At 38.2% G+C, this 23,411-nt stretch overlaps 1 long non-coding RNA gene across 1 annotated transcript; it reads right to left on the reverse strand.

Moving 5' to 3' along the window:
• Positions 1 to 5,214: 5,214 nt before the first annotated feature.
• LOC148216167 (uncharacterized) lies at positions 5,215 to 16,282 on the reverse strand. Its single transcript, XR_015795927.1, has 3 exons — positions 16,066 to 16,282; positions 6,653 to 7,434; positions 5,215 to 5,468 (listed from the first exon to the last, which is right to left on the reverse strand). It is a non-coding gene; the product is annotated as an uncharacterized LOC148216167 (long non-coding RNA).
• Between the last annotated feature and the right edge of the window lie 7,129 nt (positions 16,283 to 23,411).

Below are 23,411 nucleotides of genomic sequence, written 5' to 3' on the forward strand. Positions count from 1 at the left end.
AATTTTACATATGAATGTCTTTCATTCTCACTGGTGTGTTCTGAGTTATTAGAAACCTATTTGCAATGTGGTTGCTTTGGGGCTTCAAAATATAGATAGAAAATTGGAAAATGGGAAAATAATGTTTATTGAAAAACCTAACATATTTCAAACAAAAGACCTTCTTCAGAATAACAGTTACCCAAACAATTATTGCTTACATCTTACAAACAGAATTTACTTTTGAGTAAATATGTGCAGGATTGCACTGCAAGTATATAACATTTAGCAAGAGATCTTCTTTGTCATCTTTTGATAATTATCTCCCAACAGAAAAACTGTTACTCAGATCCACTCAGGTTAGGTCAGTAAAAATAGTTTTGTGTTACTTTGAATTATCCCTCTTTATTTTCTCTCTCCCCCCAAGGTTTTTTTTTTTAAGTATTAGTTTTACTGGTTCTATTCTCCTCTGTTGATTTGTATTTCTGAATACCAAGTTTATTAAGTTAGAGGGAAAACAAAATACGATAGGTCTGGAATACAAACAATAGCTTGGGAGGGTGAATTGCTGAAAAATGCCTGCTGAAATTGGCATTATGAAATATCTGTTATCATAGCTCCTAAGTGAGAACAGAGATAACGACGATAAAAAATCTATTTGTGTTCGAGGGCACAGTGTCTTAATGAAACAAGCAAGTTCTCCAGAAACACAGAAATGTTATTTTGTTGTTGTTCAACATGACTTATGACAGATTTAGATCTTGATGATAGTTAGACGGAGAGGATAGCTTGGGGATATAGCCACTGTGCTGACGGTTTTGACCCATCTATTTTCAGTATCAAATCAAAATCAAAATGTGTCTGCCCTTGGATTTAATCTAAACAATGCTCACTGTAGCCCTCAAAGGGTCAAGTGCTGCATGATGTCATGAGCAAACTGGAAGGCTTTTTGAAACAAATCTGAAGGACTAGATAGCTACCACCCCAGTACTTTCATACTTGCTAGATTGGTTTATTCATCTTGTAAGATAGCCAGTATTAGAAGCAAAGACCTTTCTGGCTGACAGTTAATTCCACTGAGAGGGGAAAAATCAATGAGAAATGTGGATCATCACCGAATGTTGCTAGGTTGCAACCAAGACACGAAAACTAAATAGCTCTTTAGAATCCAGGTGCTAATCTTGAAAATTTCCAGCAGCTTCTCTCTGCAGCTTGCTGTGTTCACAAACCACAGCCTAGGACCAACTTCCAGAGCCATTGTTCAATGGCATACCTGCCACCCAGTTGAAATGCAACATTGATTTAGGATTTTTTTTTTTTTTTAGGAAAAAAATCAATTCTCGGTTTTACAAGATCAAAAGCAGCAGATAGCAAAAGGAACTTGGACTTAACTATATAATGATAATCATTATGCTATATGGATTCCAATGCTATTCTCTAAAGAATTGCATAGCAAAGAAAAACACTGTATTGATTTACTAGGAATAAACCTTGCCTGCTCTGGTTCTTACTGTGATGCTGGTATTGGTAGATAGAATAATATTGATTAGAAACAGGGAGTGTCTCTTAGCTGTAAATAAGGTGCACTATTCCATTTTTCAGTGCTTAGCAACTGTCACTGTATAGGAAATGCAGAAAGGGAACAGACAGCATGGTGAAGTGATTAAGACATTGGCCTAGGGCCTGGGGGACCCAGTTTTTGATTTATTTACTAGTTTTATATCCCACCTTTATTTTATGCTACTCAAGGTGGCATATGTAATGTTTCCTCTCCTCAGAACAATAACTCTTTTAGTTGGGTTGGGATGAGAAATCGTGACTAGCCCAAAGTCACCCAGCTGGCTTCCACACCTAAGGGGGGACTAGAACTCATGGTCTCCCAGATTCTAGTCCAGTACCCTCACCACTGCACCAAACTGTCCCTCATAATACTAGTTCAAGTCTATCTTCAGCCACAGAAATGCTCATCCCAATTTATTTCGCAGGGTTGTTATGGGAAGAATAGGCAGTGAGTAAGCTTATTAAACTCCTGGCAGGTGGGATAAAACACACACAGACACCCCACACACCTCTAGTATGAGGATGTATTGCAGCTTCTCATTTTAGACATGTTGATACTTTCTGGGACCATGGAGTATTTAGAGGAAGTTCAAGAGGCAAAAACTATTGGAATCTAATAAATCAGTATAAGAAATTATACAAAAATAATTCTGCTGTTTCCCTTGAACGATGCTGGCATACATCAAGTAGCTACCTACATTTTGGTTGTAACATGGAGTGGGAGAATAGCAAAAAAAGCTTCTTTCACCATAATACCACATTGGCTCTGTACATACAATGGGCTTAACCCAGGTATAGAATTATACCAGCTTTTCTGTACTCTTATAACACACGAAGCATCACACTATATTGACACACTATAAGCACAAAAAAATAAAACAAAACACACGCACACAACACTTAACCATGGTGACCAAGTGTAGCATGTGGTGCAACTGCATCATCTAGGTGTTTAACCAACCTTTGTGTGCTGTGAGCCATTCCTTAATATGAAAAAGAGAGAAGAAAAGCAAAACGTTAATAAGTATAGGTTAGGATCTTCAGGAGGGTAACTACGAGGCATCAAAGCATCTACACAATGATTGTATTTAAAAAGCATTTGAAATTGTGTGTTCATTGACTTACATGATGGTCACTGACTTGCATGGTTGCCCCATAATGATTACCTGCAATAAGGCTCATTGACCTACATGATTGACCTGTAATGATGATCTGCAAGAACTGACCTGCAGTGATGCTCATTAACCTGCATGATGATGGATGCATAATCAGATCTGATTTTGTTATGACATCACTGAAAGAAAATAGTAGCTCAGAGAGAACAATCCCTCTTACATTGATCATGTAATCAGAGTGTTGACCAGTCACCAAACATCAGCACCAGCCAGAAGGTAAAATGTAGACTACTCATTTAGAAGAAGGATATTATACGAGAGAAGAGATTTGACTCAGTTATCGTCTATTAATAGGATATCTCTAGAACTCCGGGTTATTGGGTAAGGTGATCATGGTAGAGCATGCAGGTTAGGATAAGAGAGAGAAAGAGAGAATTAGCCAATTAGTTAAATAATGTCCATCTTCACCAGAAAGCAGAGGAAGAAGATCGTTAGATGACCACATTTATCAGAATATTCATGGAAAAACTAAACCATTCAAACTAAAGGAAAAACTTAGAGAATAACTACCTGCCTTTATCTCTGGTTTTTTGCTTTCCTGATAACCCTCCTATAAGCAAGAAGGCTAACAGGTCCTGGATGGGGTGTTAGTAAAACTTTAATTTACAAGTGAGAAACTGCACAGTGAGTGTTGTAAGCCCTAAGAGGTGTCCAATGAAATGGATAGCAGATTCCTGCTGAGGAACTCCAAGCAGAATACCGTTGTTCCTCAGGTGATAATGGTCAGTTTTTTCTAGTGCTGGCATACAAGAAACAGTCACACATCACATAACCGATTCCATTCAAACAAGACCCATGAAACAAACAGGCTAACTTAAGAACAGTAAATGTGAGGTCGCTGGGAGCAAAACCAACCAAACAAAAACTTTGTTTAGTGCAGCTATAGATATATGGCTGTCATATGAATGATCAAACGTGTTAAGAATAATTTAGTGAACAGATGAGATTGTAAATCAGGAACTGTTGACTGATGGTGTTGATGACACCATCAAGTCGTCGTCGACTCTTAGTGACCACATAGATTTTCTCCATGAAACTGTTGACTACGTTATGATATAAAAAGGAAGAGAGTCAATTCAGAGATAGGGTTTTTTTTCCCTTAAATAAATAGAATTATATGCTTTCAATAGTACTAATATCGTGAAGCAACAGAAGCTGGCCTTCCACTATAGAAGAAAATGAGCCTACAGACCAAGTGAAAAGAGCATAGGGTTGATCACAGTATAGATATAGAATGCATCACATATCTAAGCTGCTTTTGCATCATTAAAACAGTCCCAACATGGGATTCTTTAAAAACAAACCCATTTTTTTAAATTAACCATCTTAAATAATGGAGAATATACATAATTCAGATTACTGGGTTGTTGTTGTTTTTTGTGATCTCTGAGTTTGGCATGTTACTGAGGGATGTAACAAAACATCTGCAAGGAAAATGCCAAGGGTATACTCTGGTGATACTCAGAGTATCAGCAAGACCTCAACAATTTTAAATCACCTTCTAAAACCCAAAACACGGGACAATGATTCTAAACCAGAGAGTCACATCAGCAGCAGTTTAATCAACGGCCTGATCAACAGATACCTCTGAAACTAAAGCCATAAGTATACAAAGCTTTAGCCAACTAGAACTGAACAGGAAGGACTTCTCCCACAACAGAATTATGTTGAAAGTGTGGTTTCCACAAGAAGGTCCTCACTAGACTTTATCTGAAGGGTAGGTATGTATGGAGGAAGATCTGTTTTAGGCTGACAGGTCCAAAACTGTATAGGAACAACAACTGTACAGTATGTTGATATGATAACCCTGAATTTAGCTCAGTATAAACTGTGTCACTTATTTACAGGATGTGTTCCCCTATCCGCCCTGACATAAAGTTTGCTGCTTCTGCTACTACCAATGATGATAACACTGTCTTCTATTTTGAGACTCTCCAAAAAGCTGGAGTGGTTATTTTGGAGAAACGCCTGTTTTACTTAGAAAACTGTAAAATCTCTCTGGAACGGTCCAATATGATTGTTTTATTCAACTGAATTGAATACACATCTTACCACGTTCATGCGTAGTGGCTGTCATTGAAAGGAACAATTTATGAAGACAGGTGTAGAAATAAGCATTGAGTTTGATTTTTGCAGTGGGGGTTGGCTCTCACTTTATCATGATACACAGGGCAGGAACTAACAACTCTTCCCACATGTTAAGTGGCATCCAAGGTTAATGTCTTTCACTAATATGTCTACAACATACTGTCAGACATATTCAGACTTGTCCCAGTAGGGGGAAAAAATGGAAATTTGGAAAGTGCAGGAGAATTAATAGCTGTCTTAAGCTTCAGGGAAAAATGAAATGAAGCTTCAGCTTCATTGTCCTTCATTTCTTTAACTTCCAACAAGAAGAAATATCACAAAAATCCTTGTACAGTATGTGCTGCTATATTCAAGCTAATTTCTAAAAGAAGAAAAGTAGTTACTATGGTATTTATTGAGTTGCAGGAATTTTTTGAGTACACTACAGCAGACTTCACTTTGAATTTACCATTTTATAATTCTGTCTGCTGGGGTGTAATGAGCAATCCACGCTTGACTCTTATTTCAACAGAAAATACAGTCCGATATGTAAATCAATTGTGCTCCATTAGTATTTCTTGATGACAGCAAGGACCTGGCTGACCTTGTTTGGGTCCAGAAGGTAAGCAGGATCAAATGTGGTTGGTAATGGGATGGAAGAGCCCCAGGAAATCCCAAAGTTATAGGCTAGAGTAGGAAATAGAAGAAATAATAATAATAATAATAATAATAATAATAATAATAATAATATGATAATGATGCCAAATCTGGTCTAAACATGTGACTGCCTGTGCGACCAACCATAATAATACATAATATAAAAAATCATAGTACCAAATCATTTCCATACTGCTGCCAAGAAAAGTACATGTCCATGAGATCACCAGGAGCTGAGCATGACTCAGAGATTTTTACTTTTTATTAAAGTTCATTATCAGTAATTCACAGACTATCTAACCAGTTTTTTAAAAGTGGTGCTTTCTGCTTGTTATGGTCTTCTCTGAGCCTGGGACAGAAGACAGAGTTTTTGGACACACTGCTAGGTTGGAAGATCTGGTGATCCCTTCCCTTATAGGTAAATGGTTGGCTGTATCTCCTATTCTTCAAAGGGTAATTACCAAGATAATGAAAAACCCCACCCTAGCAAACTCAGAGATAAATGGGACGTTAAAAGCAAAAGTACATATCTGTCAAGGTTTATTGAACATTACGCCACCTTTTCCTTTTCAATAAAGTGGTTAAAAAGACTCTCTAAGAATCTGTTGATGGCTGTCAAAGGTTTGACACTCCTATTACTATTAGTTGAAGTATTTTTAATGGCATCTTTTTTTTTTAAATCTTTGGGTGCAACATAGACATACTATTTGTTATAATATTCTAATAATACAGTAGGCAATGACCTTATTAAAATTGGGATCAATATTAATGGATTTTTAGAAGAACTTGTATGAGTCACATTGAGAGTCTTAAAAAAAGTTGAATATGAACTCTGCAGTAAATTTTCTGTTTCCCATTCTTATTCACTGGCAAAACCCCCATTAAGTATATATTTAAGGCAGAAGGCTGGAAAATGTTAAATAATAAAAGCCAAGGAAATGTAACATGAAACCATATCTGCCCCCAGAAGCCAGCTTTGTAACTTTTCCTCTTAAATAATGAGAACATGTATGGTATGCTACTTCATAGGTGTCAGCTGGAAGGTCTGTTTCCAATTTCATCTCTGCCATCAGGAATTCACTTTTCTGTCTACCCTAGTCTGAGAAATAGGGAAAATAATTGCATTGAGAGTTCTATAAAAATATTGTAATATATAGAAGTTTGTTAGAGCTGAAAGGTAAGATCATACATGGACAATTCCACAAGCCACTTACCTGTCCTGTAAAAGCAGAAAAACGTATTGGTGTACTTTTCATACTTCAGTTTTGCCTCTGCATTGACAATCTCAGATCGTTTGTAGCTAAACTGGTGAGATTTTTACGTAGTCTATTCCTTGGATTGGATTGGCTAAGTTCCATTTTGACTGATTTGATTATATGCCATCAAGTCAATTTGACTGTTATGGACCACACAGAGAAATTTTCTCCATGGCGATCTGTCCCCAATCTGGTCCTTCAGGTCTTCCAATGGAGCCCCCATCACCCCTGTAACTGAGTCAATCTGCCTCACTGCTGGTCCCTTCCACCTTTCCCAGCATCAGAGCCTTCTCCAGAGAACTGGGTCTTCACATAATGTGTTGGAAGTAGGATAATTTGAACCTGGTCTTTTGTGCCTTGAATGAGAATTCTGGGTTGATTTTTTTGATGATCCATCAATTTGTTTTCTTGGCTGTCCATGGTATTCATCTCCAACACCATCTCCAACACCATAGTTCAAAAGCATCAACACTCTTTCTGTTGGGCTTCTTCAGACTCCAGATTTCACTTCCATAGAGTATCATAGGGAATACAATTGCCTGCATGATTCTGATCTTTGCAGGTACAGACACATTACAGCATCTGAATATCTTTTCCAAGGCCTTCATGGCTGCTCTACCAAGTGCTTGTCTGTGGTTTCATTTTAGGCCATATTAAAATTCAAAGCAGCAACCCCAAATAGGTTTTCTCAATAATGAAGTTGCAAGGATTTAGTTTATGAAAGTACGCCAATGATTGAGCTGTAAGAATATTGAATAAATATCATTTTATTCAGTGTTCCCATGGCCCAGTTGTAGTACTCTCCTCTCAGCTGTAACCTTCCCTTTTAAAGCACAGGGACCAAACCTGAGAAATTATTGTTTCAAATCTTATAAAAGAGAGATGTATAATCCCTTCTTTACCCATGTAATACCAGATACGTAATTTTCCCACAACTCTCTGCCTACATAGGAAAGGAAAAACCAAACAGAACAAAAACGTGTACTTAGGGACAAGCTAAGTACACAGTGCACACAGTGACTTAAAGAACATTAGTAACAAAGGATAGAATGTTGGGAACCTCCTTTATTATATCAGTTATTAAGCATGTGGATACTTCCTAGTTGGGGGCAACAGTATGGTGGCTTGCAAGCTAACTTCTGGATTAGAGATCTTAACTTGTGAGTATCCTTGGTGTAAAATTCTGCTTTGGTTGTACTTGTGGTGTATTGGTCTTATCCTTAGTGAATAGTGTTGCCTGTGGAATGGGTGCAGCTAAGGTGGCTAACCTTGTCTATACCTTGTCTATCTTAGAAAAAAGTATTATGTGAAATATAGGGGAGGACAAAGATAGGTTGAAGAAGGTATGGTGTAAGCTTTAAAACAAACTTCAGCTTAGCCAGGAGAGGGTGATGAAGAAACTTAAGATTGCCCAGCTTGACTCTGTATGATGTATGAAGCAGGAAAGGATAATGCTATCAGTTTCAAAGGTTCTCTTCTTATAGCTTACATCAATTAAAGAGAGAGAGAGAGGGTGAGAGAGAGAGATAGTATTTGTTGTGCTACCTGTTTCTTCACCTGGTCTACCTGGAAGGGCTGACATAAAAGCCACAATTACTCAAATTCATGATGGGCAACAAAGGGCCATATCTATGGCCATTCCAGTGAAACTAGTTCCAGCTATGTTTCTTTTCCATTTTCATATCTCAGGCCTTTACTTTCTTTGGTTTAGTGTTCCTTTCGAATGTTTGCACTTGGCCTAATGTTGTTTACTCTGAAAAGGAATAGTATGATATGCCCTGTAGGCATCCATATATGTAAGGATGTATGGCTGTACTAGTAAATGGACAGATAGATGGAAAGATAGATGGTAAGATGGATGATATGTCTCCACCTTTATTCTACTCCCAAGCAGTAAATATTGAGGCATTGATAGGTCTCTGAAGAGCCATGAAGAAGCTATGCTGATGGAGCAGCAACACGGTCGTGCAGATGGCACCTAGATTAGGCGGCTTGACTAAAGTGCCTTCACATTACCAATTAACTATCAAATGACTGTGCTGATGGCTCTGTTGTATTGGAAGCCTTCTGTTCTCAAATGAGTTTATGAGTTGTTTATTCACAGACAATGCCTGGATATTGGCTGGCTTCAGAACAATATTCAGCAAAGCACAAGAAATCTGGCAGGCAAGAATTAAGCAGTGTTCCATGCTACAGAAACGCTCTCCCTCGAGCCCAGGAAGCTTCTACTGAGAAGATGAATCATACCCATTCTCCCAAGGTTGATGTGGAAATATCCTATCTCCTACCTGGCTACCATTTCTGAGTTGTAAACATGCATATGACCATTAGACAGCAGCAGAGTTAGTAATCTGTATCTGGTTGCTGTCCTCTAGTAGCCATCTATTCTGGCTCAAATTTCTCCCAGTTTTGAAGCTGTTATCTCTTCAGTTCAGAAAACAGATATAGATATACTGTTCATTGATGAAGACTATTACTTCAATCCTAGATATACAATGTGTTCAGGATGTAACACTCTCTGAAGTTATCTATTGATGATTTAAGCAATAGCATAACTATAATAAATCAGAAGCTCATTATAACAGTGGGTGTGTTACGCCACGCACAGTGTGCATGCTATGACATATATGCTACTGTTTGATGGTGTGGCATGGGGTGTGTGTGTGTGTGTGTGTGGTCCTCCAAACTTCATCACATGAGTTGTTTAAGAAATAATTCAGCCATGATCCTGGCTCTATAATTTAGATGAAAAGAAATAAACATAGCACCCAATTAAATACTGGCATACAAAGTAAATAAGAATATCAAAATAAACTAGCATAATAAGTATTAATCTGTATAGCAAAATATGTTCAGTATGCAAGAGGCATGTTATGTAAATGATGCTCAAAGCCTACTACTGTGCAGATAATTGTTGGAAATAAAATGGGTGGCAATATATTTAGATATATTTTGAATGTTCCTGGGTAGACTGACTTGTAGGGCACATTAAAGCAAACGCTGACATATGGCTTCATCTTAAATTTACAAACATAGGCAGTGTAAACACTGTCTTAAAAAGTAACTGGCATAAAACTCCATAGGTTTATTTGATGATTTATTGAGAGCTTGCTATGATCTTGCATCTCTGCTAAAGAAATGGATGCATAAATGATAAAAATACTTGGAAATCTCTCTGATAACTGGATATTGGCTAACTGGCTATGAAGCAACAGTAGATTGATTCTCATAAACCTAAATACTGAAAAATCTGGGGCATGATTTAATGGTAGCAGGAATTTTCATAAACAAGAAACAAATATTCCAGCTGGACAGATTTAAACTTGATTCATTTTCTCATTGTAAGCTATGGAAATTTAACACGCTACCCTTTGCTGAACTGAATCTATGATGTATTGTTGTTTTTGTTTATATGTTTATATCGTTCAGTTACCATATCTCAACACTGTTTATTCGGGTAGATCGGATTTAATTTATTTGGGTAGAAATAATTGAGTTGAGGTTCAGGTGGCTTGCTGGTGACTGTACCCTGAAATCGGGAAGTATGAACCAGAAATAACCTTATTAATATAAGTTTTGGGATGTGTAATTCCGAGATCTGAAATAGAGAATGCAGTGTGTATCTACAACTATGAATGAAATGGGTTACCCTTACAACACTTCTCAACTGCAGTCCTTAGAGGACCCAATCTCTTGATTTAGTGATAGGAAGAGCTGCAAGTATCATGATGCATTGCCCTGATATTCCTGACTATCATTCATGTTCTGTGGCTGCCCGATGTTTTGCAGCATGGAAAACAGAAGGCTAAGACTAAACAAATCATAACCTGAGGACAAGATCAGGACAGTGGCACGGGCACAAGGGATAACATTGGGGCTTTGATATGACTCACACTACCCTTGCTTCTCCTATCCTCTATAGTAGCTTCACCATATTGGTCAAGGGTCACAACTGCTAAGCCTATCCCTTTCATGCTGTCAAGCAAGACTCCCTCCAGGTAGCTAATGAAAGCCCACAAACACACACCCACAAAGGGAGTCAGCAGGGGAATTACTTATTTATTTGCAGCAAGAGAAAAGGGGTCAAACACTGATCATTTGTTTGAAGAGCAAAGATATCCTTGGTCCAACTTTGGAGGACTAGGAATGGCAGCAAGATATAATGGTGACGACACCTAGTGATAGAAGATGTTCAGGGAGAAGGGAGCAAACTTAAAGTTACTGTCCTCCCCAAACCACCCAGTGACAGGTCTAGAGGCAATACCAGGCTTCACAGCACTTCTTCTGGAAAAGGACCCGGCCCGTAATTACATTTCCAAGCTCCTTAGAATCTTCACAACATTGTGGAATACACCGTAGTCTACTAATAACTCTCTTTTGTGTGGTGGTATTTATTTATTTAAATTTTATTTATTTATTTATTTATTTTTCAAATTTGGTCACTGTCCATCTCACAAGGAAGCAGTTCTGGGTGGTTTACAATTTTATATACATACAGTACATCCATCCATCCATCCATCCACCCATCCATCCATCCATCCATCCATCCATCCATCCATCCATCCATCCATCCATCCATCCATCCATTTATATATATATATATATATATATATATATATATATATATATGACTATAACTAAGAAAATTGATGACTGTAAACACTGATCTGCATGTAAGGGATATCACCTTGTTTGGACCTGGATACATAATTAGTCATAAGTCAAATGGAACTATCTTGGAGAAAAAAAAACACTAAAGAAATAGTTGAGAGAAAAATTACCTTGAGGGAGCTACCAGATCTAAGCTGCAGAAATTCAAGCAGCCAGTAGATGGCGCCAGAGCAATACAAATGCCCTACCTCTTTGAGGCCATCTGGTGGCCATGTGGCACTTTACAACCTGCTCGGGGTAACCTAGGATGGTACTACTGAAAATGTGAAAAAGCATTCTTTACCTTCTAGCCAATTCAGTAAGAAACACACATTCTGATGAAAAGCAAAGCATAACATCTTAAAAAGGGCAAACAATCTTTCTATTCAAAGAACCTAATTCCAGGGCTTATACACAGTTCATGTCTTGCAGGCAACGTTTTTAATTCCTGAACTTAATTTGCAGCACTGATTATGGGTTCTATTTTTTAAAAAACAGCAGCAACTTCATCTTAAATCCCTATTTGTTAGTGGTGTTTTATTACTTTGCATATATTATTTATAGTAGGATTTTTCTTTAAAAAATGTAGCAAACTAAAAGAGTTGCTTGAATTGAACTTGCCTTCCAGACTGTGCTCTACATTAGTGGAACTGATTTTCACGTAATTTTCATGCACCTGCAGTAGGTGTGCCACTAAAAATACACAGATCCATGATGAGGACAGAATATTGTCTGCTTCCTTGAGGATGCTGATAGATTTATTAAGTCTCTTGAATTGCATGCCCATTTATCTGTTGCTAAAGCCTCAGATTTTTCCTCCAGTGAAGATTAAGAGGGAGGTGGACTCAGGAAGCAGCTTAAGAACAATTAAGTTTATAATATAAATCCCCATAAAAATGGGGATGTTGAATAAAATATTGGGAGCAGGGATGAAATTTGTTAATTCCATTTAGAGAACAACTTAAAGCGATTGTAAGATAATATACACTTTAGTGGGGCTTCGTATTAAATAGTTTTCTGAGCAAACAAGATTATGGTGAGGTATAGGCATGGTCTTCTACAAGAAAGAATATCTCAATAATTTCCTCTGGAGATCATGCTAAATTAATTTAGCATATCTGTTTATTTTGAAAGCTCACAGTCATGGAAAGACAGACGGTGGATCAGGATCTATTTACTAGGCCTACGAGTGATTTCCCGAATGTCATCAAGGTTTTCTGAAACCCAACATTTAAGAACAGTAAAGGTCTCCTCCTTTCCCCTCCATCGAAACAGATGAGGTGGAAAAAAGTGAAGGGAGGAAAAAAACACAGCCTTTTTTTTTTTGCATGACAAAAAGTCTGTTTTTTAAGTTTGCATACTGTTGGAAGGAAATCTTACCAAGTTCACTTCCAAGCTGGGAATAAAGAGTTTGATTTCCTTCTCACAATACCAGAGATGAAATGGTGCTGAAACTGAGCTGAGCCAGTTCTCACATGCACGAAGGCTGTCTGTTCTCGATGCCCTCAATGTGCCCTGAGGTTCTTGAACCTCTTCCTCTAACACCTCTCCACATGGTCCATCTCCTGGGTTGCTTTATGCAATATATTAAGGTCGAGGTGCCTATCTCCTTGCTGCGGTTCTCCCACATTAATGCCCCTTTTCCCCCTAGTATTGAATATGGAAGAGTTTTCCTCCACGAGGGCCATTTTGGAAAGTTTGGCCTGACAAACTGTCAGTGGGGAAGGAGCTGGCTTTCTGTCCTGTGGGGCTGTTTGAAGAGTGGGGCCATACGGGGCAGAGATCAATGAAGTGGCTGTGATGTGCCAGGAATTGGGAGGGTGACAGCAGCCACAAATAGCCAGAATTAATGGGAGATTTTGCACGAAGAAAGATTTAAGAGTCTCTCCTCTCCCCTTTCCCTTACATGTGGGTGATGTCATGAGGCCTTGTTAATCTTCCAAGCATTTCCTGGAGAAAGTGGGCAGGGACTCTGTATTTCCAAAATGGTGGCTTTTGACCAAGTTAGATTATGTGCCAAGTTAGAGCCAGTTAATTGACTTACTACAAGGATATTTGTCAGGGTTAGTGGCTAACTGGATTAAATGTGTTGTGCAAATAAATACAACATAAAAACTCCTTCCACTTGATTCCAGTGAATGGATCTTGACCCCAGACTAAATTCTACCTGCCGTTGCTGCTAATCGGTTATTTTCACTTTAATATACTAAGTGTGGAAGTTCCTGAAATGTAGCAAAGAGCAAATGAGCGTGAAATCTTTTCTGTATGAGTTTTGTGGAGGTTGTGTTTCAAAGCCCATCAGCCTTCAGGCATCTTTCTGACTGAGCAAAGAAGATTAAAAACAAGCAACCCAAAAAATGTGACATGTTGTAACTAACATTTAGTGCAAGTGCATTACCATTCTGTTTTTCTGAAGAAGGAGGCAAGGGTGTATGGAAGTGTGAATCAGGCTAAATCTAACCCCACTCCCTGTCAATGGACTCATTTGTTATGCACTTTTTGTCAAAATTGCTATAAATTCTGGTAAACTTGAAGGAAATGTATAGGCACTGTACATAGTTAATATTCACTGTGTTGGAACATGCTACCTGTAAAATACATGATTCTACACACAACTTTTCTTTTGGCTGGTCCTTTTAATTTCACTAGGAATTCTTTGCAGTTTGAGTAAATCCAGGAAGGAAGGAAGGAAGGAAGGAAGGAAGGAAGGAAGGAAGGAAGGAAGGAAGGAAGGAAGGAAGAAAGACGGACCTGATGAAGAGAATATTGCAATAGGAGAAAAAGGGGAAAATAAAGAGATCCATCCAAATCTTGCCTGTGTGTCCACCTTACAAGGAGGAAGTTACCACTGACAAGTTCCTCTCTCTGCCCAATATATTTTTATTATTCAAGAGAGGTACACCAAAGATGAGATTCACTGAACACTGAACAAAACTTAACTGCTTTGCTTGTGTGGTGGGCTAGATGGGTGGCATATGATCCACTCTGTGCAAGTTAATCAAGGCATGAACCACTGAATTGATGCTTCTCAAGAGAAGCAAAAACACATCTATGTCACAACTGGTCTTTTTGCCCAATCCCCCATTTGTGAATAAGCAAGAGTCCAGGTTTATTGCACAATACTTCAGAAGAGAAGGGAGGCTGGGCAAATAGTTCCCCAAAGCAGGAAGAAATAAAATCAGTGTCTTCATTTAACCAGTAACAGAAAACATTGCCCTCCCTGTAATAGGATTCCTTTGCATTTAGTAAATTATTGGTATAAGTTTTCATATAAGGTCATCAGCAAAAAAAAAAAAAAAAAAAGAGTGGCTGTAGAGTGTATTGATAGTAAAGTTAGCTTACGAGTCTCCGCTGGCTATAGTAATTTGAAGAGGAATGAGAAATAATGGTTGTCAAAACAGAAGCAGAAAGGGGAATAGAGATTATAAATAATAGCTATAAACAATAGCTTAAAAAAAAGATGCAGAGCTATCAGAAGGACTTCCACTCTCCCAGATAACTACCTATGGGTGAACACTGGACCTGGAAAATGTTTAGATCAGCCCAATGAGTCTGCTTTCAACTCCCTAACTGTTCTTTCTTGGACTTTGGTTTATTTTTTTAACTCTTTGGGGATAACTTCTGGAACCTAGAGGAGCAATTGCTTGCCGAGCATTACGATCATCCATCACTCAGAGAGTTTAGTGAGTAGTGACAGCACAAGATCCTTTTTTTCCATGTATTGGGATGCTCCACTTGTCACAAGACCTTGAAAGTCGTCAGTTTTCATCAACAGACCCTGACAACTTGGAAGAAAAAATGAGTCACCCGAAGGGAGCAGAGGGCACAGTATTTCAAGAGAGATCTCTGAAGACTGATTACGCCTTGTCCTTGACACCCTGCCAAGGGCTAGATACAGAAAACATTTGGGATGTAATGGAGCCTACAAATCACCAGTTGCCTAGAGTCATAGTCAGACCACAAGAGGATGGTTTGCTTGACTTTAGTTCAGGTTTTATTATATGCTGTAAACTTCTGACTCTTCTAATATGCATTGTCATTGTCTGGTCTCTGACAGCATTGTCCAAACAGATTGCAATAAAAAAAATGGGGGGGGGGGTGAGTGCTTCATTGAAGGTGATAGGAATTAATTAGAAGGAGATATGCAGGATAAAAGTGCACTGAGAAAGAGACACTGGGAAACAAGGCTACAATGCTTGGCATCGTTCCTGCCCTATCAAACATTCCATGTTGGTCTCGCTTTAGGAAAATTGTCGGACTGCAAAGCGAACTGCAAAATGGTTTGCAATAAAATAGAAACAACATGTTATGACATTCACACCATAGCTGAGAAAAAAATCATAATGATTTTCATGACTTCTTACTTGGATTGTAATTAATTTTGTAGCAACCAAATTAAATAATATTATGACAGAAGGAGGAATTTAATAGAAATATGGATCTCAAGCTAGAGATAAACCCCAACTTTGTTGCATGGTATAATTGATGCGCCCATCCACTTCTTAAATTTCATTGCTTTGTTGTATATGTTCCAATTTCAAATAAAGTTGTTCCTCTTTAGAGTTGCAGTATCAGAAGCAGAACTTAGAAACATGGAATATTTTGGCTTTCCCCTCACACTCACCTCCCAAAATATTTTTTTCTCCACTTAGATTGGTCTTACTGAAGTCATGTTAAAATAGCACAATGCCACACACAAGCAACAGGCACATCATACATACCTGAAGATAAGGTCTATAGTGTTGTGGAATTTTTGCCAAAGACAGGAGCACAACGCTGCGTAGAAGAACCATGTTTATTGCAATGATCATCGGGTGCCTGCTTTCCAAGAAAGAGGGACCCTGAACAAGAGAAAAGCATAGACTTTATATACTTTTGAGGTTGAGAGGCAGGAAATCTGAGGGATCTGATTCGAGGATAGGTTTGGATAGGTGTTAAATGGGGATAATGGTTTTTCTTTTGTGAGGTAAGAACCAAAAACCCTTAAGCAGACAGGTGATGGCCCTCCCACTGTTTCATATGATAGTGTTAAGAGGGCTATTTTTGGCAGCAGAACATGGTCACTCTTGAGCCATGCGATAACTTGGAGCTGATCCTATTTTGCATGAGCAAAGAATGGCAGAAGGAAGTAGAGAAAAGAGATTGCAGGAGAGGCAAGGGGGAAGGGGGCAGAAAGAGAGGCAAGAAGGAGTCCCCCCACAGTAAAGAGTTTGCTGCAGGAGAGGCAAGGGGGAGGGGAGGAGAGTTTCCAGATGTATTTTATTATTTTTCCATCACAATAGAGTTTAGTCAACTAACACAGAAGATGTAGTCCCACGCATAATTCTTTTGGAATAAGACCCACTAAACACTGAGAGATTTCAAAATAAACATGCATACATATTTGGGCTGCATTCATTATGGTAATGTCTTTTGTGGAACATGAAAAGAAAATCCATAAAGCTTTCTCAGAACTAAATGTATTACCCAGAGGCCTCTGTAAGAAGTCACAATGAGATCATGCTTGTCATAATTTACATAATTTGGCATGATGACATCATGATCCAACCTAGATGGCAATAACATGAGTATATCCAAACAATATATAATGCAGATTATGAACCCATATAAAGCATGGTAGTACATAAATAAAGGAAACTGGAAATAGCACTTCCAGTTCAAGTGGGAACCTCAAATAACACTGCTACAAGCCCTTAAAAAAAAAAAAAAACCTTAAAGCAATTGAAAAGCCAAAGGCAGTTGGTTGCACAAAACTGGCACCAGGCATATAACAACTCGGAGATGAGATGCTGTATTCCTAGTAAATGGACCTGAGAATACCCTTGCCTCCAAACTGGACTACTAATCTGGGCACTTAAAGAATTAATAAAACCTTAAGCTATGTAGGAGGATCTGCGTAGATAGCTTAGAAAGCCAAAGTAAGCTGTCTAAATTGGTAATGTTAGTGGAATCAGAGCCAGTGAAGACTGCATAAAAGAAAGCAGTGTTTGAGACTTGAAAGAAGAAGAGGAAGAGGAAGAATGAGAGTGGGAAGCCCAAACAAGGAACTGCTACAATAATTCAGATGTGAATTATTCAGGCCATGAACAAACTGCTTCACTGCTTCAGTTGGTCTCACCCTGGGATTAATGCATTGGTGGGGAGAGCTGTCATGCTTGGCTTTAATGATTGTTTTTAATCCAGGCTGTCTTGTTTTGTTTATGTTTTTAATTGCCTTAATTATTAATTATATTTTGTAAGCCACCCAGAATCTGCTGGAATGGGCAGCTATATTAAATAACATTATTATTAATAACAATAATGCAAAATCAAAAAAACAAGGGGGAAAAAAAACAGTGCACCACCAAAATGGAAGATCAGGTTGGAAAATAAGGCCAGCATGCTAAGATCAGAAACAAGCAAGCTAGAACAGATGAAAGAGAAGCTGAAGAACAAGAAGACTAAAGAATACCTGATCAAGAAATATCACCTAGAAACAAGGAAGATCAAGGAAGCACTGGAAATAATAAAGCAGTAGCCAAGAAGATCAGCAGATACAGAGGTCAAATTGTACACTACAGGCAGAATCTCCCATTTCAGTCAAATCAGAAACGTTTCTACCAATCCATCGATGGAGAAACTGCAATGAACCAGTCAACACTTGACAAAGAAAAGATGGTGCAGCTATGGGACAACCCAAAGAAATACAAGAAGAATGAAGTTTGGATAAAGGAAGTAGATAAGAATAAAAAAGAAGATGAAATGAAAGAACTTGTAATAACAGCAGACATGGTGGAGAAAAGGGCAAGGAAGATCAAGAATTGGTCAGCTCCGGGTGAAGATGAACTGCACGGTTTTTGGTTGAAACATCTGACAGATATTTGCAGATATTTGCACCCACTCATTGCTATGCAGTTTAACAACATACTGCAGGGAGGTGAAATTGAAGTTTGGTTAACATCTGGCAAAACCTACCCAATAATGAAAGATCCAGCAAAAGGGGCAGCACAGGACAATGACCTGCTTGCCCACAACTTTCAAATTGCCAACTGGTGTGGTAGCTGATGCAGTCCAACAGTGTCTAGTTGAAAACAATCTCCTTCTACCTGAGCTGAAAGGAAACCACCCAAACAGCAGGGGAACAAAAGGTCAGGTCTTAATTGACAAGCTGATTTTGGAAAACTGCAAGAGAAGGAAGACCAACTTGAATGTAGCTTGGATGGATTACAAGAAGGCATTTGACTGCCTGCCACATGACTGGATAATCAAGTGCCTAGAAATAACAGGACTCAGTAGAAACATCAGAAGCTTTGTGCAAAGATCAAGGGCACAATGGAAGACGCGCATATACACATGCTCTGTTGAATTATTTCCCATTGTGGTGAGTGCTTTATATAGTGACAGGTTCTACTATATGGGAAAGGGGTATTTTTGTGTTTTTTTTTTCTATATTTCCCCTTTTCCTCTTCCTTTTTTTCATAGAAATAACAACTGAAATAATTTCCTGTAAAATCAAAGAGCCTTGATTTGTTTTTGCTTTCATGCCTCTTGTTGGAATATTTTGAAGCTGCCATATCTGAGGTCAAACAGTTTGGCCATGTAAGTGAGTATTATGTACTGGCAATAAGGTTTCAAGCAGACGGTGAGGGCAGAAATTAAGTTGAGATCTTTCACGTTCAAGCATATGGCAAATTGCTGCACTGTAGTCTCGTTGTGAAAGGTGAAAAAAGGAGTTAATATGCCTGGTATTTATCCTTCACCTGGCAGTAATTTAAAAGAAATAAATAAGAAGACGTGAAGAGGGGCAGGGGGGACTCGATGAAAATAAAAAGCGTTTCTAGTGAAATATTAGTTCTGGTTTAGTGAGAATGTGATGATCCATGATGCCATTTCTCTTAAAGGGTAGGAGATCAAAGGTACTATATCTCAATCAGATGTATTCAGTGTGGTTTTTATTTTTCTATCTCTTCCCTTTTATCACAACAACTTTTTTTCAGGATAGGCCACAATTGTCCCTGGTAACAGCTCTTACGTTGCTGAGATGGAAAGTTTTTAAATCTTCTCATCAATGTCCTGAAGTAGTAGGAAAGGGGATATCTGGGGAACCTTGCCCCTCACTTTAACCCCTTTGTCAAGCCTGCCTGCTGGGTTTTACCTTCAACAAGCTGTCTTCGAATTACATTTCCTTTGCTTGGGAAAGTTACCCATTGCTGATATCAAGTCCTGAGCATCACAGTGTCAGTGTGCAAGTAACTGGAGATTTGTAAACGGAATGTTTGTTCCCTACTTTTTGTTCCCCCATGGAGAAAGAAAGGCCAGGGAGTAGATTAACCTGCCGTAAGTATGCCAGGTTCTAATGAAATATGCATCAGAACATGAATACATTGCACATCTGTCTTTAAAAAAAAAAAGTTCTGCTGTTTTGTTTTTGTTCTGTTTTGTTTTTTTCCTTAAGTGCTAGGCAGAGGATTAGGGTTAGGGTTAGGGTTAGGTACAGTGGAACAGTCCTGCACTTTCTTTTTCAGTACAGAAACTCAAGCAGGAGACTCCATCAACAAATTATCTGAGAGATCCAGAATGACAAATAAAATCTATTGAAATGTTGAAGTATAAAATACCATACAAAACAGTGCATCGATTAATTAGCAATTAAAAGTCTCCTAACATTAAAAAGTAAATAAATAAAACATTATCTGCTTATTAAGAGCAACCAGATACCACTCTGCAAGGTTATTCCATACACTACTGTTGTCTAAGATACTTATTTTACATAAAGGAAGGATAAGGATAAAAATATTGAGTCAGAACCAAACTAAAGCATGCATTTAAATCAACAGAAAATAAGTGACCTGTGACAAAACTAAGTAACCTTTAAGTCCCATATAGCTGAGAAGACAGAGTTCTGGAAGATATATTTAATGATCACCTTGGCTAAAAACAAACTATTGAAAAGAATAGTAGGATTTTCCCAGCCTCATTTAAAGTGAGTTAATCAAGGTGGAAGTTTCTTGAACGCTTTTTCCCAGATCTTTTTGCGCCTGGGCTGAGTTCACATTTATGAGATAATCTGTCAGCTGATTCACCCTCTGTTTTCCCAGCCTCCTCACAATCTCTCGCACTGTTTAGTAGATTTGCTTTAATCATGATTAGAACTGGATCCAACTCATTTTAAACAAATACAATGGAATGTACAAACTTGTCTGGTTTCTTTATTTGTTTGTTTGTCGTGTTTATTTTATGATAGGTTTTAATAATATTTCACTGATAATATTTCATGTGATATTTTGGGCAACTTATCCACTGAAGACAATCACAGCCATGGAGCTAAAGATTTAACCTGATTTTGCAAAACACAGAATGAGCTTAACATTTTACTAGAACCTGGTCTAACTCTCTCAGTGAATATGAAGCTGTGAATTTTGTGGAGGGACTGAACAAGTTTTATAAATGTCTCTGAACCTGCCTACAAGAAAACAATGTTAAAGTCACAATTGTTTCAGTTTCTTTATCCTTTTTTCCTTTGCAGGGAAGCTGTTCTGACACAGGTCAGTGTGATTAAGACATCAGCTCATTTATTTTGTGTTTGTTACAATATCAGAAATGTAGCCCAAGGCCCTTTGTCCAAGCTGAAATTGCTCTGTGCTGATTAAGTGTCATGTAAGCTCACTTGGTCCTTCAGAAGCACGAACTGGTCTCAAGCATAGTCTTTTGGCGGATTGGTTAATCCAATCCTTTCCATATCCCAGAAGGAATGCCTGGAAAAGGTCTGAATACAGGATTAAAGACAGTACCACACACCTCTTCTCAGATCCTCTTAGATGTACACCTGTACGCTCCAAAAATCTGACCTCAGTGGAGCAAGCCCAGCCTATAAACTTCATAGTCAACAGTAGACATTTCCAACATGCTTCTCAACTCTACTGCTCAGCAGCTGAACTTAAGATGACCCCCATACACATAAAGGAAAAGTAATCACAGTCACACACACACAAAAGTACTCCTCCAAATCCTATTCAGTACTCAACTCTTATATATATATATATATTTTTTTTTTTCCCCCCAAACTAGGCTTATGATTCTAGCTGAAACACATATTGGACACTACTTCAGTAAGTGTGTGCCTGGGACCTTAACTCTACTTCCACTTTGTGGATGGGGATTTTTGTACAGTATGTCCTAAAATGGCTATTAAAGTCAAAAGTGTAACTTGGGATGGCTAAAGATGCAACTTATTTTAGCTAAGGTTAGAAACCCTGTTAGGGACAATGAGGTCAAAAAGGCCACTGCGGAAAACAGAAAGTTTATGGCTGGATGAGAACAGAATTGTCCTTTGCCAAAACTTGCTGTTGGATTGAGTAGAGGTTTTGACAGTGAAATTAAGGGCTGACATCAAGGCAAGTAGCTTCTGATGGAGAGTGAGCTAAAAAACTCTTCTAAAAGAAAGGGGATAGTTGAATAAGGCTGTTCTACCCATTGTAAGTTACAGAAAAAAGAGAATAATCAAGCTGGAAGCAGTCAATGGCTGCCTACTTCTGTACTGTTCTAAAAATAAGTACATGGATATGTCCATGAGGTCATTAGGGCCTGAGTCTGACTTAAAGAAGATTTTTTTTTAAGAATGGTTTTACAATTCAGACTTCTGTAATTTTTTCCCATGTTATGGATTCTGTAGTTCGTACTCTTGTAATATAATTACCAAGGTCACAATTATTGCCTTTTTCATGTTTAAATCTCAGAGCCTTTGGTACATGCTTGTTATCCCAAATATACATACATTCATACATAAACACGTGTGTGTGTGTGTGTGTGTGTGTGTGTGTGATTCTCTGCCTTATTACCTAAAAAAAGTATTGGCCAGGATTGTAAACTATTGGAATACAGTTACTCAAAGTTCCAAAGGCTTCTGCAAGATAAAAAAGCAGATTAATAAAAGCTGATCACCCCACTGGGGCTTCTGCAAGATAAGCTAAAGTTAGAACTAATTTTCCTTGGACAAAAGTTATACTTTCTGGATTTACAGTAGTTAATTGTTTTTTCAATACTAGGTAAGAGACTCCACATCATTCAGCAGAACAATGGGTTGGGGGTTGTTTTTGGTTTTTGTTTTGGTCCACATCTGTTATATGATTAGCAATGGAGAAAAGAAAATCAATATTATGTAGTACCTTTCTGGGGCTTGCTGTTTTTTATTGAACGGTGGGAAAAGTTCCTAGTGCGGTAGCCATTATCTCTCAGAAGCTAGAACTACTCACCAAATCAAGCCAAACCTTGTCTTTGTTCCCCCCTTTGTTCAGGCTCATGAGTTCAGTTGGACTTCATGGGCATTTCACAAATACTGGCATGTTTGACCCTAAATAGAGTAGCTTTTCTTTTTCTCCCAGTCATGAGAAAGCAGGCTTTCCAGTGGAGGAGCTCTGAAATGAGGAACATTTTGTAGGACTTGATAAAAGTCTTTATGAGACTATACTTATTCAGTACATTTCTCTCTGGCCTTTCTCATATCCATTGCTAACATTCAGATTAAGATATTCTGACCTCATTGGATAATCAGGGGAATTCTCATTAAAATTCTCCCATATGCAAGACTGCAAGATTGCCAAGCTATGCCTTGTGTTCCATGTCTGTCACAAGATTTGTTAAGTTCAATGTTGCAGGCATACTGAACAGACAGTATTTGATAGAAGGGCTAGAAACTGAACAGAGAAGGGAGTATCAAAAGGTTCAACCACATTGGTAGCAATATGTAGCCATTATCTTTTTGGGGGGAATGACCACAGTGACACATTAATTTATAATTGTCCCAACATGTACATTAGTTGACCAGCAGCAAGATACAGCTTGAAGTTTTATGAGAGATTCCAAGCATGAAAAATGTGTTTAAAATATTTTCCTAGGAAATAAGAGGGAGGAAATAGATCTACTGTTGGCCCAGTTTACTTTGAAGAAATGAATGCAACTTTAGAACTAGAATTTTAGAATGAAAGAATGTTTCCTGGTCGAGTGAGGGCTTTGGAAATGTCATATGTGCTAAATGCCAGTATGTGTCTTTATTATACAATGTGATACCAGTTTACAATTTCTTGACTTT

Source organism: Python bivittatus, unplaced genomic scaffold (assembly GCF_059951505.1).
Source record: "Python bivittatus isolate LINGU-HERP-01145 unplaced genomic scaffold, Pbiv_v1 ctg000210_np1212, whole genome shotgun sequence".
NCBI classification, from domain to species: domain Eukaryota; kingdom Metazoa; phylum Chordata; class Lepidosauria; order Squamata; family Pythonidae; genus Python; species Python bivittatus.